The 15,508-nt window shown below is 46.3% G+C and overlaps 1 protein-coding gene across 2 annotated transcripts in view; it reads right to left on the bottom strand.

The window, feature by feature from the left end:
- FAM124A (family with sequence similarity 124 member A) overlaps positions 1–15,508 on the bottom strand; it is a 45,139-nt gene that overhangs the window by 3,992 nt on the left and 25,639 nt on the right. The window lies entirely within an intron of this gene.

The raw sequence follows: 15,508 nt of genomic DNA, 5'->3' as shown, positions 1-15,508 counted from the left end.
AGTTTCAGTTCAATAACTTGGGGATAGTGGGTCTGGCTCTCTTTGGAATAGGGTCACCAGTCTGATTTATGGATCCCGGGTATAAAAAAGTGTTCTGACTCAGTTTACCATACACAGGCTGAGACTCCCCCGCCCCGCCCCCCACACCATCTCCCTGTTCAGAAGCCCGATGTCCCCACAGCCACTTGGGACATTCCGTTCAATGTCACGTGCGTGTACTGAGTACCTGTTGCAGAGGAAGGCGAGGAAACTGCAATGAGGAAGCCTCAGTCTGTGACCACGTGAAACTCAGGTTTCATTGAAAGGACAGAAGAAAAACGAAGTCACTCAGACAAGAAACGGTGAGGACAGGCACAACGATAGGGCTGCGAGGCAGAAGACACCGGCGCCCAGAGGGAGTGGACAGGACACTCCAGTGGAAGGGGTCCCCCGTGAGCCTTCGAGATGGGCAGCTGTCCTCCAGGTGGTGGCATGGTGGAGAGAGAGGCCAATGCAGAGGCTGAGGGGGCAGCGGGGGACTCCCAGGGGGCAGCAAGCAGCGGGACTTCACTGGGCAGTCCAGGGCGGGCAAAGCAGGGGTGAAGGGGCGAGTTGGGAACCGAGTCCCGTGCTGGAGGAACCCCCCCCCCCCCACCGCCACCTTCTCCTTCTGCCCCGGGCCCTGTTCAGTCTTAGTTCTGCTGCTTCTACACGACCCTTCCTTTCTCTGATTTCCAAGATCTTCTTTTGCCTAATTCTAGATATCTCTTAATCCTGTAAACAGACTGGCCCATTCTCTCCACCAACACCAAGGGCTGGTCTTTTCCGCGGAGCTTCTCACACTGGTGTGTTTGAGCTCTGAATGCGTTGTCAGAGGCGTGCTGAGACAGTCATCTTTTGAACGAGCCGCCTCTTGCACCGCATAAGTATGATCATTACAATCTTCTGTGCGCTCTTTGATGCGAAAAAGGTTCAGAGGGCGAGACACGGATCATTTTAAATCAGAAATGGTCTTAGCCCCCCAATTAACACTGCAGCGTGTAAGTGCGGTAAAGGGGGCCTCCGAGAGCACGTGAGCAGCACTGGGTGGGGCATGCTGGGGCTCCAAGGAGGGCAGCTGATGGTTCGGGGGAGGAGCCAGGCAGCATGCGCAGGGGCAGAGGCGGCCTGCGCGGGGCCCGGCCCGTGCTCTCCAGCTCCACCCTGCGGCGGGAGGACAACTTGCACAGGCCAAGGACGGGCCCTTCTCGCCGCGCCAGTCCCGTGGTGGCGGCTTCCAGCCTCTCCCGTCTGCTTGTCTGACCTGTCCAGGAAGACTAACCGGATACCGCAAAGGACTGGTGGTAGGTGTTTTGGGGAAACCCTCCCCCAGGGGACCCTTCCAGCAGGAAACGACACCCTGCGCCCTCCTCCCAGGAAGCCTCCCTGCGCCCCTGGGTACTGGCCGTCCGGGGCCGCCCTCCAGAGCTTCTCCGAGGACAGCAGCAGTGGGCCTCGGAGTGGCTTCCCTTCTTCCTCCGTGAAGCGGTGCAGGCTAGCTGGCTCGCTGCAATCCAGTCGTCCCCTTCCTTGCTATTTATGGAACTTTTTCTAAGGAAGGGAGAGCACTACATAAATAAATCTGCTAAAGGCAACCAGCCAGGGAGATCTGCTTATGTCCCTGCACCTCCTTCTCCCCCCTCTGCCAATAACCCCTGAAATGCAGCAATAGAACATGGGCTTCTCATGCAACTTCAAGTGCAGGCAGTTCGCGGCTGGGGAGGGAGGTTAGGAGGTCTGAGACGAAGCATCTTTTTCAAGTTGCTGGGTGCCAGCGGGCTCATTCCTGGCACGGGGAGAGAATCCCTCGTGAAGGTGGCTCTGCCCCTGCCCCAGCAGCCTTGGGGGGCCACCACAGGTCATTCGCGGTGTCTCGAGGTCACTCAGGGCCAGTTCCCTCTCACCTTCACGCCCCCTCTTTTTGAGGAAGGTCGTTTCCTCTTGTTCTGTCCTTGACAGAAGCCGCCAGTGTGGCCTTGTCCAGTGTGTGAAGAGCCGGCGACGGGCCTTTTCACCCGGGGCCTACGCTAAGGGGCGGCCTGGAGCAACCTGGGCAGCAGGCCCACGGGAGAAATCGGCTTTCTGTTTTACACACAAACATCCCATTTTGCTGGTCCTTTCGCTGTCTTCTGATTAGCTTTTCTGGACCTACACTGTCTTTAAAAATATTTCTAAAGATTTTAACTTAAAAAGACTTACTTAAACTCTAGTAGACATGTGACATTGTATTAGTGTCAGGTGTACAACATCATCTGATATTTGTATATGTTTTGAAACGATCACCACCATAAGGCTCGTTAACCCCTCACCATACATAGTTAAAATATTTTCTTACGAGAATTTTCAATCTGCTTAGCAACTTTAACATGCAATGCAGCTTTATTAATCATAGTCACCGCGCTGTGCATTACATACCCAGGACTTATTATTTTATAACGGGAAGTTGGTAGGTTTTGGCCACCTTCATCCCCCGCCCCTGGCAGCCACCAACCCGTTCTCTGTATCTATGAGTTAGGGGTTTGGGTTTTTTTTTTAATTCCACATGTAAGTGAGCAGATATTGTATTTGCCTTATTTCACCTAGCATAATGCCCTCAAGGTCCTCACGTTGTCACAAATGGCAGGATTTCCTTCTTTTTTATGCATGAATAAAATACCACTCCATGTATGTCCCACGTTTTCTTCACCCACTCATCTATTGATGAACTTGTTGGTTGCTTCCACATCTTGGCTATTGTAAATAATGCTGGAATGAACACGAAAGGTGCAAGTATCTTTTTCAGTTCGTGTTTTCGTCTCCTTTAGATTAACACCCCAAAGTGGAATTTTTGGATAATACAGCAGTTCTATTTTTAATTTTTTAAAAAGATTTCATTTATTTATTTTTAGAGAGGGAAGGGAAGGAGAAAGAGAGAGAGAGAGAGAAACATCAATGTGCGGTTGCTGGGGGTCATGGCCTGCAACCCAGGCATGTGCCCTGACTGGGAATCGAACCTGCAACACTTTGGTTCACAGCCCGCGCTCAATCCACTGAGCTATGTCAGCCAGGGCAATTTTTAATTTTTAAAGAAAGTTCCACACTGTTTTCCACAGTGGCTGCACCAGTTCACATTGCCACCAACAGTGCGTATGGGTTAGTTTTCCCCACACCCTTGACAACACTCGCTACTTCCTGTCTTATACCAGCCGTTCTAACAGGCGTGAGGAGTCTGCCACTGTGGTCCAGGTTTGCTTACCCCTGACGACTGATGACTGAGCACGATTTCATGTGCCTGTGGGCCGCGTGAATGTCTTCGGTGGAAAAATGTCTATTCAGCTTCTTTGCTCATTTTTAAATAAAAGGGTTTTTTGCTGTTGAGTGACATGAATTGTTGATGGTTACCTTTGACGTGCAGAAGGTTTTTAGTTCAGTGTATCCCCACTTGTTCTTTCATTTGTTGCTTGAGCTTTTGGTGTCAAATCCAAAAGCAACCATCCCCAAAATTGATCTCAAGGAACATACCACCTATGTTTTCTTCTAGAAATTTTATTGTTTCAGGTCTTATGTTCAAGTCTTGAATCCATTTTGAGTTAGTTTATGTATGTGATGTAAGATAGTGGTCCAGTTTAATTTTTTGTAAGTGGTGGCCCATTTTCACAAAACCTTTATTGAAGAGGCTCCTTCAATAGTGTTGCCTCATGTGTTGTAAATTAGCTGACCATATATGCATGGGTTTATTTCTGGGCTTTCTATTCTGTTCCATTGATTGATGTGTCTGTTCTTATGCCAATACCATAGTGTTTTGATTACTACAGCTTTGTACCATAGTTTGAAATCAGGAGGCATGGTGCTTCCAACTTTGTTCTTTTCTCAACATTGCTTTGACTATTTGGAGTCTTTGATTGTTCTGTATGAATTTTAGAATGGTTTATTCTATTTCTCTGAAACATATCATTGGGATTTTGATAGACACTGCACTAAATCTGTAGATTGCTTGGGATTGTGTAGGCATTTTTATATTTATTATTCCAATTCATGAGAATGGAATACCTTTCCATTCACTTGTGTTTTCTTCAATTTCTTTCATCAAAGTCTTGTATTTTTCAGTGTACATACAAGCATTTCAATTTGTTTACATTTATTCCTCGGTATTTTTTATTCTTTTGATGTAATTATAAAGGGATTATTTTTCTTGTCTTTTTGATAGTTTTTTTCAGGGTGTAGAAACACAACAGATTTTTATATATTGATTTTATAATCTGCAACTTTACCAAATTTGTTCATTGTAACAATTTTTTAACATGGAGTAGAATTTTCACTATATATCATGTCACCTGCAAATAGTAATGCTATACTTCTTTCACACTGGATGCCTTTTATTTCTTTTTCTTGCCTAATGGCTCTGGCTAAGTGGTGAGAGTTGAAATCCTTGTCTTTTTTCTGATCTTAGGGGAAGAACTTGCAGTTTCTCACCGTGGAGTATGAGTTAGCTGTGGGGTTGTCGCATGTGGGCTTGAGATACTAACATACATTCCCTCTATATCCATGTTGAATCCTGTCAAAAGTTTGTTTTGCATCTATTCAGATGACTGTATAATTTTCATCCTTTATTTTGGTGATGTAGTATATAACACTGATTGACTTGTGAATGTTGAACCGTCCATATATCTCAGGAATAAAACCCACTTGATTATGGTGAGTTATTGAATTCTTACTGCTATTATTTTCTTGAAGATTTTTACATCTGGGTTAATCTGGAATATTGACTTGACATTTTCTTTTCTTGTGGTGCCCTTGTCTGGTTTTGGCAACAGGGTAGTGCTGGAGGGTAAGCTGAGAAAGGAAGTGCTCCCCCCTCTTCTATTTTTTGGTCGAGTTTGAGAAAGACTAGCAGCAGTTCTTCCTTAAATGTTTGGTAGAATCCACCAGTGAGGTCCTCTGGTCCCAGACTTTTGTTTGTTGGGAGGTTTTTGATTCCTGATTCAATTTCCTTACTAGTAAATGGTCTGTTTAGATTTTCTATTTCTTCATGATTTCAGTCTTGGCAGGTTGGGTGTTTCTAGGAACTGATCCATTTCTTCTAGGTTTCCAGTGTGTTGGCATATTCGCTATATCCATTGTATCTTTGTGATAACCATCTCAGCATCCCCTCTTTCAGTTCTGGTTCTATTTGAGTCCTCTCTTTTTCTTGCTAGGGCTACCTAAAGCTTTGTCAATGTTGTTTATGTTCCAAAGAATCTGCTCTTACTTCTACTGATCTTTTTTATTGTCTTTTTTGGGTCTCCACTGCATTTATGTCTGCTCTAATCTTTATCTTTCTACTAAATTTTCGTTCATTGGTTCTTTTTTCTCTAGTTTCTTGGGGTGTAAAGTTAGGGTTAGGTTGTTTAACTGAGATCTTTCTTGTTTCTCGAGGTAGGCATTTATTGCCATGAACTTCTCTCTTAGACCTGGTTTTGCTGTCTCCCATAAATTCTGTTAGGTCACATTCCTATTTTCGATAGTCTCAGGGTATTTCTTAAAGTTTCTGTTTTGATTTCTTCTCTGACCCCATTGATGGACTGTTCAGTAGCGTGTTGTTTAATCTCCATGTACTTGTGAATCTTTCAGTTTTCTTCTTGTAACTGGTGTCTGGTTTCATACTATGGCGGTTGGAAAAGATGCTTGATCTGATTTCAGTCTTCGTAAATTTATTAGGACCTGTTTTGTGGCCTAATATATGATAGTCATGTCGTACTGCACGCTCTCTGCACCTCAGGGGCAAACCGCACCGTGCTGCCTGCCTGCCTGCCGCCCTGCACTGTGTCCCTGACCTTTGAGCCGACCCCTATGAAGGAACCTCCTAGGCTGGAAAAGGAGTCCATGGGCTGAAGTCCCAACTGGGACTCTGCAGCTGTATCCTCATTTGAATCTTCACCGACCAATCAGGACCCTGCATTTTGGACCGTGCTTTTGTGAAGCTTTGGAGTCCTCATCTGCAGGCGAGTGTACACCCAAGTCAGGGACTTGGGAAAGGCTCTCTTCTCCGTGTAAGCCAGCTCTCCCTCTGTCTCAGAGGAGCGTACTTCTCAGTTTCCATCAGAGACTGCATTTCCCCGGCTGGAGCTGCGACACTGGCTGGAGCTGCGACATCATCTGAGCTCTAACACTGCAGCTGGAGCCGTCTCTCTGCACCGGAGCGGAGCTGTAACGCCAGGGCCCCCTCGCCTCCAGCTGTATGCTCCATAGCCATGGGATGTCACAATTGACCTGCATCACTATTGAGCTGACTCATAGCCACGCTCTTCCAGCCAAACTGTATCGCAACTGAGCTGTCCTACAGCTGGCCTGTTCCACAGCCACGCTGTTTTGCAGCTAAGCTGTTTGCACCGAATGCGGGCTGTCTCCCCTCCACCACACCCCAAACCGGGGACTCCTGCTGGTGTTGGGTAGATGAGGATGGCCTTTGGTGGACAGGGGCATGCTTCGATTCCTGTCTGTTTTCCTTTGTTTATATAGGCCTTTGCTTTGGGTGGCCATGAGGCTTACAAAAATAACTTACATTTTAAACAGTCTATTTTAAGTTGTTAAGACATTTGAACACATGATAAAGCACTGCATGTTTACTCTTCCCCATGTCCTTTAGTGCTGAGGTCACAATTTACATCTTTTTACCTTGTGCATCTACTAACAAACTTATAGCTGTAGTTATTTTTACTATTTTTATCTTTTAACTTCCATGTTAACATTATAAGTGATTAACACTTCCCCTTCATGACATTAGGTTATTCTGGATTTTACTATATATTTACCCTTACCAGTGAGACTTGACTTTCATGTATGAGTCCTGCATGTCCCCTGAATGTTTATTTTCAGCATAATTTATGAAGCACCCTGCCACTGACTGTGAAACACAGGGGTAGGCCGGAGTCTTGTTTATATGAATGAAGGATCATCAGGAGTTGGTTAAGTATCACTGATTTAAGGCTTTTGAAAAGAGAAATAGTTCAAAGAGTGTATTTTAGAAGCAGCTGACAAATAATTAGCAGCAACTTAAACAAGAACGCTATTTCTGAAATTAGAGTGAAAAGGAATGAGGAAGCCCTGTGTGAACAGTGGAACATGGTAAAACAAACCAATATCCTTATTTGGGGAGTCTCAGAAGGAGAAAAGAAGGAGAGAAATGAAATTTAAAGAAAAAATGGCTGAAAATGTCCCAAATCTGAGGACAGATATGGCCACCCAGGTTTAGGGAGATAAAAAAAAAAACCCAAACAGGTTCAACTGAAAGAGATCTTCACTGCCATACATCACAATCAATCTCTCAAAACTCAAAAGCACCAAGAGAATCTTGAGAGCCGCAAGAGAGAACAGGGTCATCACATACAAAAGAACCCAGACGAGGCTGTGAGCAGACTGCCCAGCAGTCACCCCGCAGGCCAGCAGAGCGGGGGAGACATTCAGAGTGCTCAGAGAAGGAAACCTCCCCCAACAAGACTTTGCCCAGCAGAGCTGCCCTTCAGAAAGGAAGGAGCGGGATGCACCCAGGCAGAAGCTGGGGGGACTGATCACCACTAGGCCTGCCCTCTGAGACATGCTAAAGGGAGGACTTTAAGCTGAAACAAAAAGTTGCTTACTAGCAGCACAAAAATGTATTAAAATGTAAAATACATGGGTAAAGGTGAATATACAGTTAAATTTAAAGTGCTCTAATACTGCAGTGGTGGTGTGAAAATCTCTTTAACATCTTGCACGTGGCTCAAGAGACAAGAATGTGGAAAATAATAGCTGTAATATGTTAATGAACATAATACAAAAAGATATAATTTGGGATATAACATAAATTGCGGGGAGAGACAAGTGGATGGGTACAACTTTCTTATGCATTTAGTTATAACTATAAGACATAAAAGCCTGTTGGTAAGCACTGAGCAGAAACCTATCATAGATTCAAAAATGATAAAGAAAAAAAATCAAAGCAAACCACTACAAAAAAAATCAACTCCAAAGAATTTTGGCAAAAAAAGAAGGAACTAAAGAAGAAACAATCGGAAAGCAGTGAACAAAATGGTGATAGTAAGTCCTCAGCTATTACTAATTATGTTAAATGTAAATAGACTACATTCTTCAATAAAAAGAACACAGACTGGCTGAATAGATAAAACACGTTAACTACAAAAGACTAAATCGTCAGGGACACTCACAGGCTGGTCACGTGAATGGAGGGTAAAAGATATTTACAGCACATGGGAAGCAAAGAGAGCAAGGGTAGTTCTATCAGACAAAACAGATGTGAAGTCAAACCGTAACAAGAGACAGAGAGGATCATTATACACTAATAAAGAGGTCAATTCATCAGGAGAATGTAAGTGTAAACGTCTATGCACCCAACATTGGAGCACCTAAAATATTAAACAATTATTAACAGATCTGAAGAAAATAGACGGCAATGCAATTATAGTAGGGGGCTCAACTATGCTATTTTCAACAATGTGCAGCTCATCCAGAGAGACAATCAGTAAGGAAATAGGTTTCAAGGACACTTCAGACCGAGCAAACCTAACAGACACATGCTGAGCACTCCATCCAATGGCAGCAGAACACACGGTCTTCTCAGGTGCGCACAGAACACTCCCCAGGACAGATCACACGAGAGGTCACAGAACATGTCTCAGCAAAGCTCAGAAGAGTGAAATTACACCAAGCATGTATTCCAACCACAAGAGTATAAAAGTCAGAATCAGTAACAGGAGGAAAGCTAGAAAATTCACAGATATGTGAAGATTAAATAATACCCTCATGAAATAGCAGTGGGTCAAAGTAGAAGTCAAAAGGTACCAAAAATATCTTGAAAGGAATGAAAATAAAAGCACAACATATAAAAATCTGTGGGGTATAGTAAAAGCAGTTCTGGCAATAAACAGCTCAAATACATGATCTCAATTTGTATTTCAATGAACTAGAAAAAGGAAAAACTAGGTCCAAATTTAGAAGGAAGAAAATAACAAAGATCGGAGCAGAAATGAATGAGAGACTAGGAACAAAAGATCAATAAAACTAAGAGCTGGTTTTTGAAAAGACAAACACAATTGACAAACCTTTAGCCAGATTCACAGAGTGAGGACTCAAATAAAATCAGAAATGAAAGATTACAGCTGAGAGCACAGAGATACAAAGAAATATGAGACTCTTATGAACAATTATATGCCAATCAACTGGATAACATAGGAAAAAAACTAAATTTTTAGAACCATAACCTACCAAGACCAAATCATGAAGAAATTAAAAATCAACAGACCAATAATGAGTAAGGAGATTAAATAAGTAATCAAGCACCCCCCCCCCCCCAAGCCCAGGACCAGATGATTTACTTTGGTGAACTGTACTAAACATTTAAAGAAGAATTAATGCCAATCCTTTTCAAACTCTTCCCTCAGCTGCGGAGGGAGCAGAAGGGATGTGTTCTCTCAAAGATCTGCTACGGACCCGACACGCCCCCAGCCCCCTCACGCGGAGGGAGGTGTGGATGGGGTTCTGGTTCTGCTGGACTGGGCCACCCTGCCCGCCCGGAAGAGGGACATGGCTGCTTTCCCAGCTGGTGCTTCTCTGAACTCCAAGTGTGAGGTCCTTAGCACCTTCTGTGTTTTTCAAAACCTACTTCCTACCATTAATTCAGGGATAAGTGGGGCCCGGTCTCCACTGTCTGACATAAATAAACAAAAGTGGGTTATCAAAAGGCCGAGCTAGCTCCGCCCATCAGAAAAGGAGCCACACCTACGATGAAGCAACACCAAGGGGTCAGGTCGACTAAACATCTTCCAAACCCTCCGGTGGGCCTGGCCAACCTGACGCTACTGCCGGTCAGCACGGTGGTCCCCCCAGGATGCCCTCCGCGTCAGCGCCACGCCGTCTCAGGACCAGTGAGTGCAGGGTCAGTGAGTGCCTGCATTTGCCGCAACAGACCCTGGCCGGGTCCTCCAGACCAGGCTGCCATAGAATCCTGCTGCGAGGAGCAGACACCGGAGCAGAATTTACTGTACGGAGTAGGCCAGTGTTTTGCGATCCTGCCTGCCCCTAAGAATCACCTGGGAAGCTCTGAAACAACAGCCCGCTCCAGAGCAAGTGAAACAGTGTCAGGGTCCATCCCAGGCATCCGGGGAAAGGCATCCCAGGCGACGGCGTTCCTGGGCTGGCAGTGTGGGGCGGGCGCTGTTTTGGGGGGAGCTGTCTCAGGCCAACGTCCGGATTTCCTCTCGTGCCTAGCATCCTTCCTCTTGTGCCCGGGGCATGGACCTCTTTTTAGTGCTACCTCTTTAGTGCTACTTTAGTGCTACTTTTTAGTGCTATTGGTATTCTGAATGGCTAGGGAGTATATCTTTTCATGACTAGACATGCTTCAGATTGGTGCAGCCACTGTGGAAAGCATTATGGAGTTACCCCCCTCCCATCCAAATGAAAATTAAAAATGCAACTGCCTCATGGCCCAGTGATCTCACTTCTGGGAATGTATCCTAAGCACCCTGGAACACCAATCAGAAAAACGTAAGTACCCCTGCGCTCACTGCAGTGTTATTTACAGTAGCCAGGTTGGGGGAGCAGCCCTTGTCCTTCAGTGGACGGGTGGATAAAACAGCGATAGTATATTTATACAAGGGAATGCTACTTGGCTGTAAAAAAAAAAAAAAAAATTTTACCCTTTGCGGCAGCATGGATGGACCTGGAGAACGTTACGCTGAGTGAAGTAAGCCAGTTCGGGAAAGACAAGTACCCTATGATTTCATTCATGTGTGGAATCTAATGAACAAATTGAATTAACAAGTAAAATAGAGAGAGACTCACAGACAGAGGGCAGGCCGACAGCTCTGGAGGGGCTTGAGGGGGGCTTGAGGGATTAAGCAAAAATGAAAAAAGAAAGAAAGAATCATGAACACAGACAACAGTGTGGTGATTGTGGGGTGGGGGAGGGGGCATAAGGGGTCTAAATGGCAGAGGGAAAACATACAACAACAACAATAAAGTTTTGAGCAAGAGAAAAAAAGAAAAAACACGATACAAAACGTCTTACTCTCTGTGATGCAAACAAACTCTTGCCATCGCTCAGATCCCGGAATCTGAGATTCTGAAGACGCCGTGGAAACCCACTCCGACCACTGAGCCTGGTCCAGCCTACACTGAGCAGACTGGGGGGAGAGGCGGGGCGAGCCCACGGGTGCGCTTTTCTCTGAGTCTGACTCTGGCCCCCCGCTGTGTTAATTAGATTAGCATTCACTCCCCCCGCCCCCTTGCTCCATACAGTTATTTTGGCCAAAGTACACTGAAGTTGTGCTCTCAATTAACCTTTGTCTGGAAAATGATATGGATCATGGAAATTCTGAAGACGGAGTTTCCACCGCCGAGTTCCCCTCTCAACAATCTTTTACTTTTTTTTTTTCTTATCTGCAAATCTATTTTAATAATAAAACTTGCTTTGTGGCCTTGAATTCTCATCAGTTTTAACCAGCGCTATGGCCTCCAGAAGGCTCCTCTTACAGCATTGTCTGCCTCCTCGTTTAAAACAGAGAACTATTGACTATGTTTGCAACGCTTGTGCCAGGAACAAGTCTGCCTCCATCAGAGGGGATCAACTCGCTGCCCTGCAGAACAAAGACCCGGGCTGAACAGAATCTCCGTCCAGACCTCTTTGGGGGTGCTCGGACGTCATCGTCACTGCAGACACTGAAGACCAAAGACGGGTCTAATCTTGACCGTGAATCTGCCTCACTGGGGAGAAATGCTAGCTGTCCAGGTTATTCTTGTCGTCACAATGCTTCTGCTCAGCAGGGAATTGAGGACAGCACCTCCAGGTTTGGTGGGTTAATAAGGAGCATGCCAGGCGTATGTAAAGAACTCACTATCATTTCTCCTCATATCCTCAGGTGCTCTCCTGGCCAGAGAGCTCTCCAGCTGTCGGTGCTCTCAGGTGTGGCCTTTCTTGGGTGGTTGAAAATAAAGCAAAAATATTAAATTTAAAAAAAATCCTGGCCCTGGCTGGCATAGCTCAGTGGATTGAGCGCGGGCTGCGAACCAAAGTGTTGCAGGTTCGATTCCCAGCCAGGGCACATACCTGGGTTGCAGGCCATGACCCCCAGCAACCGCACATTGATGTTTCTCTCTCTTTCTTCCTCCCTTCCCTCTCTAAAAATAAATAAATAAATAAAATCTTTAAATTAAAAAAAAATCCTGTCTTTGAAGTGCTGACTATTCAAGACACAGATGCATCCCTGGCTGGTGTGGCTCAGTGGACTGAGTGCCAACCAGAGAACTAAAGGGTTGGTGGTTCGATTCCCAGTCAGGGCACATGCCTGGGTGGTGGGCCAAGTCCCTGGCAGGGGGTGCATGAAAGGCAACCACACACTGATGTTTCTCTCCCTCTCTCTCTCCTTCCCTTCCCGTCTGTCTAAAAATAAAATAAGTAACATCTTTTTTTTTAAAAAAGGACATAGATGCAGAAACAGAAGGACCTAAAGATGGGACAACTTGATAGCTATGCAACGAATATGTCCATTAACGAAGCACCTTCACTGCAGACAAGATTGGAGGCGAGGTGTACATTCTCCAGGAGGAGCCATTTCAGGCCTGCGTTTTCAGAGGGGGCGACAATGCGGCACGTCGTCAGTTGGCCGTTGGCCGGGAGAATTGCAAAGTACTGGGACGTGCTGTGGCGCCAGGGCCAAAGGACCGAGATGGGCACAGGGTCCACCCTGGACGTGCAGAAGACCACTGAGGACGTGGACCAGACCCCCCATTCTGCGGGACCCGGGGGAGCCCTGGGTAAAGAGGCCCTGTCTCGGAATGCCGCCGGCGAGAGTGAACCCCTAGACTGCCTCACGCACGGCCCGGACTCGCCCAGCCCTGTAGCCGGGTCCTCGGGCCTGCCACTGTCTTACCAACCAGGTCTGACTCACACTCGGACTAGCTCTGGGTGGGGTTAAATGGACCTTCCATTAGCCGTCACTCAGTTACAATTCCGGAATACCAACGTGGGTTTTCTGACCTGCTTTTGTGCACAGAAAAATAGCCAAAAGCTACTCTTGAAAAATTAATATCCAATTAATTAAAGTTACCAACATCTAGCCCATTTCTTTCTTAAATTTACTAAGTTCAACACTCCAATCTCATTGCTAACAAATCTAGCAAAATGTTAGCAATGAACACATTTGTAAAAGGGCTCTTTCAGCTTAATTAACTAATTTCCTTTAATAAACTATTGATTTTCTTTTTTTAAGTTAATTCAGGGGTCTGATAAACAAAACTTTTAAAGTACTTAAATAACTTTTGTAAATATAATCCATTCAACATGGCAAAGACTGAATCCTCTTAAATGTTTCCATGTTAAAAATTTACTAAAGCTTACCCATATACTCCTCAACCTAAAACAGTGGATATCAGTCAATTCTACACTCCATTTAAAATTGGAAGTACACGTTGACCTCTTGTTTTAACAGACCAAATTCCTTGAAACACAGCAGATTCAATTCAATTCTATTCTATCCTACTTTACTTTGTTATTTTTATTGTATTTTTCCATTACCATTTTTCCCCCAGAGATGTCTGTGTTTTCAGACCTGGACTTTTTCCCCTCCCAAACAATGAACGCCAGTTTCTCTTTCTGCTTTGGCTTCCAGGAAGCTCAGCCCTCCACCCCCAGTTCCTTTCTCTCTACCCCTGTCTACATGCTTCCTGATCTCTCGGTCAGGACAGGTATCCTGAAATATATATTCACTTAAAATGTTTTTAGAAATAAGGCAGTATATAACTCAAAAAATGCCAAACCAGAAAATGTTGAAGAAATAAAAATAAAACGAAATAGCCTTCTTACATAACATTCTCAATACGTCGACCCGGGAGAGGCTGTTGACTTGCCTCCTGCCCTAAGCAGAGGAGAGGTATTTGCAGGCTCCGGCAGAATGTCTGTCGGAACCGGCCCCCCCACCCCGCCCCCACTTACAAGTCGCTGAGTCTTTAGCCCACTCAGAGAAGTCTCCTTGGCCGCAGGAGAGCCCCGCTGTGGGACCCCACACGGCGTCTCACTGTGTTCCTTGCAGTCACTTCAGCCGGGGCTACACAATGCCCTCGTATCTAGCGGGGTACGCTCCCTTCTTCAGGGCTGCAGGGAGGTCCAGAGGGCGGGGTGGGGGGCAAAGAGGCTGGGGACCATTCGGGTCCTTTCTGCTTGGAGCAGGACTAGCAAGTCCAGCCATTTTCTTCCTCCGAGGGACAGTGACCCCGGAGAGCGCAGTCTCTGCCTGACCTGCTGGCAGGCGGAGTCACCCCGGGTCTCCCGGGAGCCGGGGTGGCATGGCGGCACAGGAGCCAACAGCTGTCAGCGGCAAGCGGGCAGAGGTCCCTGTGCGACAGGCCTGGGGTTTGCCCAGGCTCTGCCTCCCGCTGCTGCCTGCCCCTCTCCTTGGCTGAGGTCCTTCACACCTTCCCTGTCTTTTCAGGGTCCACACAGCAGAGGGAGGGGTGGCAGCCGGGGGTTGCCCAGAGAGTAGGGCGAGGGCCCCTGCCTCGGGCCTGGGACTTGCTGGTGACCACTGACCCCAGCAGGGGCCACAGAGGGGCCAGGAGCCCCCTCCACTCCCCTGTGGTGGGGGGATGGTTCTAGACGAGAGGCCAGCTGGTGTCTGCAGTGGGGGGCTATGTTTTTTAAGAGCAGGTGTTTGCTGAGAGCCTGCGGTGAGCGGGCACTCTGACAGGTGCACTGCTACATGTGAACTGGACCGTCACACCTGCGCCCTTCCAGGCCTCCGTGGGAAGCACGTGATTTCCTTAAGGTGACAGAAGTCCAAACGAGGGGAACCCAGACCCTCTGGGGGGCCAAGCTGCACCTGAGTGCGAAGGAGGAGACAGAAGCCCTTTCCTCAAGGTTCCGGAGGGTCCTGGGCCTCGCTTGCTCAGCATGAAAGCTGAGAATCAGGCGAAAAGTTCCTTAAAGTCAAAGTAACCTTTGACCTTCCATTTGGGAGGGGAAAGGTGGGTGGTGGGGAAAGAGAAAACCAATCAAAAGGTCTGGAGCCCATTTAGCAAGTTTCCTTTTGTACATTTTTGGGGATAAATGAGGAAGAAAAAGTGAAAAAAAATTAACAGGAAACTGACACATGTCATGTGACAAAAACAATGGAAGAAAACGTACCAATGTGCTCTGGTACGGTGGGAGTGGGGGAGAGATTTTTTTTTTAATTCTAATTTGCAAAAAAATCGGGGGTAGTTTGGTTTTATTTCTCCTATAAAAATATTAACAGGGGAAGGAAATTCACTGGAAATTTCCTTAGAACATGGCCACTGACCTTTCCCTAAGCCTAATGAGACCAGAAGGTCCAGAGCCGTCACCTTCTCCTTAAAGCGTTTACGAGGAAGTCACTTTGCACGTAGTCACTGGATTCCAACAACTCACGGCCCCGCCGGGGAAGGGCGGAAGGTCAAGCGACACCAGAGTGAAGGAGAAAACAGATCTCTTCTCTGCGGAGTGGAATATTTCCCCCAATTTTCA

Source organism: Phyllostomus hastatus, unplaced genomic scaffold, assembly GCF_019186645.2.
Source record: "Phyllostomus hastatus isolate PE091 unplaced genomic scaffold, TTU_PhHast_1.1 phas_contig_29, whole genome shotgun sequence".
Taxonomy (NCBI): Eukaryota; Metazoa; Chordata; class Mammalia; order Chiroptera; family Phyllostomidae; genus Phyllostomus; species Phyllostomus hastatus.
The sequence above is the reverse complement of the archived record's forward strand: the minus strand, read 5'-3'. Positions and strand labels throughout refer to the sequence as shown.